This window comes from Aegilops tauschii, chromosome 5 (assembly GCF_002575655.3).
Source record: "Aegilops tauschii subsp. strangulata cultivar AL8/78 chromosome 5, Aet v6.0, whole genome shotgun sequence".
Lineage (NCBI taxonomy): Eukaryota > Viridiplantae > Streptophyta > Magnoliopsida > Poales > Poaceae > Aegilops > Aegilops tauschii.
The window spans coordinates 109,486,346-109,489,070 of NC_053039.3; positions in this window are offsets into that span (position 1 = coordinate 109,486,346).

Below are 2,725 nucleotides of genomic sequence, written 5' to 3' on the forward strand. Positions count from 1 at the left end.
AGCTTCTGAGGCATGGGGTACCGTGCCCTTGCATCCCGCAGAACCGTGCTGACGAAATACACTAGGTGCTCGACGAGGGCGGGCACGTCGAGGGGGCCTACATCCGTCGGAGGTTGAGGCGCCCCCTGAGGCGATGGAACCCCCGAAGTCTGGTCGCTCATTGGGGCCTCTGCAGGCGCGAGGGCACCGTCTTGCGGAGCTTGGTTGTCCGTTGGCGTCGCCGCAACCCTTGCGGTGCCCTCTGGGTCTTGTATCACCCCAGCTGGGGGCGCGGCTCGGCGTGACGCATCCTTGGCCTGGCCCTCTTCCCGGACCGCCACCAGAGCTGCGCTGGCAGAGTAAGGAGTGGCGGCAAGGTAGAGCACCAGGGGCTCAAGAGGGCGGGGCGCCACCATCACCGGAGGGCTGGTTAGGTATCTCTTGAGGTCTTGAAACGCTTGGTCAGCCTCCGGGGTCCACTCAAATGGGCCCTTCTTCTTCATCAGCTTGAAGAATGGTAGGGCACGCTCTCCCAACTTGGAGATGAAGCGCCCTAGTAAGTCACACAGCCGGCAAGCTTCTGCATTTCCTTGAGGGTTTGCGGTGGGCTCATGTCGTCGATCGCCTTGACCTTCTCCGGGTTGGCCTCGATCCCCCCCGTGGGACACGAGGAAGCCCAACAGCTTGCCTGAGGGGACACCAAACACGCACTTCTCTGGGTTGAGCCGCAAGTTCACCTGGCGTAGGCTCGTGAAGGTCTCCTCTAGGTCCTGAATCAAAGTTCTCGCCTCCCGAGACTTTACCACAATGTCGTCGACGTAGGCCTCAGCGTTCCCCTCGAGCTGCTGACCCAGGGTGATGTGCATCAGCCGTTGGAAGGTCGCACCTGTGTTGCGCAGCCCGAACGGCATGCAAGTGTAGCAGTACATCCCGCATGGGGTTAGGAAGGCCGTCTTCTCCACATCCTCTACCGCCATCTTGATCTGATGATAGCCTGAGAACGCATCCAGGAAGCATAGCAAGTTGCACTCGGCGGTGGAGTCGACGATCTGGTCGATGCGTGGAAGCGGGAACGGATCTTGGGGACATGCCTTGTTGAGGTTGGTGAAGTCGACACACATGCGCTCCTTCCCGCCTTTCTTTGGCACGATGACGGGGTTCGCCAGCCACTCGGGGTACCGAACCTCGCGGATGACACCTGCTGCCTCCAGCTCGCTGGTTTTCTGGACGATAAAGGACTGCTTCTCCGTGGACTGTCGCCGCGCCTTCTGCTTCATAGGGCGCACATTGGGGCACATCCTTAAGTGATGCTCGATCACCCCTCTCGGGACCCCTACCAGCTGCTTGGGTTCCCAGGCGAATACCTCCTTGTTCGCGCGCAAGAACTTCACCAATGCCTCCTCTTGATCTGGGTCGAGGTTGGCACCTATGGTGAAGGTAGCTCTGGAGGACCCATCTTCCTCGACCGGCACCTTATTGGTTTCTGCCCGATCTTGAGTGAACAACTGCTTCTTCTTGGCTAGTGCGGCCTCCTTGTATCCGGCGGCGACCTCGTCGGCCGGCCGCGCTGCCGCGGCGGTCTTGAGGGCAAGCTTGAGCGCTACCAGAGCTTCCTTGGTATCTCCAACTACGGTGAGGACGCCCTTGCTCCCGGGCATCTTCATGAGGTTGTAGGCTAGATGGGTTGCCGCCATAAACTGAGCCAGAGCCGGGTACCCAAGGATGGCGTTCTACGGGAGGCCAATACGGGCGATGTCGAAGTCGATCAGCTCAGTGCGATAGTTGTCGCGGGTGAAGAAGGTCACGGGAAGAAGGATCTGCCCCAGGGGGCTGGAGGAGCCACCGCCGACCCCGGAGAAGGGCTTGCTGGGGCGGAGCCGCTCGAGCAGTACGTGGAGGAGGCTAAAAGCCTCCACAGAGAGCACATTGAGGCCGGCGCCGCCGTCGATGAGGGTCTTGGTGACGGCTAGCTGCAGATGGTGGGCGTGCAAAGCATCAGGAGCACGCCCGAGCCGACGGTGGTGACAGGGTGATCCCCCTCCTTCGAAGGTCAAGTCGGCCTTGGGCGCCGCCCAACCCGGGGGAGCCCCCTGCCACGCGGAGGCGGCACCAATCTGGCGAAAGAACGGCTTGGTGTGGCGGCCCGAGGGTGGCGCTTGCGAGCCGCCGAGGAGGGCCGCAACGGCGGGGGGCACCGGTGCCGCGAAGCACGCAGCGAAGAGGCTGCGCAGCTCCTCCCAAGATGTCACCGTGGATCCTGGGAGGTTGAGCAGCCAAGCGTGTGGCGCACCAGCGAGGGCCACGGGAAGCCAGTTGGCCATGACCTTGTCGTCGCCCCCGGCCTTCAGGACGGCCTCTTCATACGCCAGCAGGAAGGCCGACGGGTCTGCCGCGCCGTCGTAGCGCGGCGGCATCTCTGGCTTGAACTTGGGTGGCCACTGCACCAGCCGCAAGGCGGGGGCTAAGGCTTTGAGCCCCCTGGCCCCGCCATGGGCATCCGCTGTCGCAGCCGGAAGAGCAACGCCGGCCATGGGGGCAAGGTGCTGCAGTGACGGAGCGTGGATAGATGGAAGGAAAGCTTCGCCGCACCCCTACCTGGCGCGCCAAATGTCGGATTTCGGGTTCCGGCAAAACCCTTGAGGTTTGAACACTGGGGTGCGCACGAAGATCTCTCCTCCCCCTAGCTCACGCCCTCACCGTGATCTCAAAGCTAACCGCGTCCAACTCACGGAACAAGAGACACAAG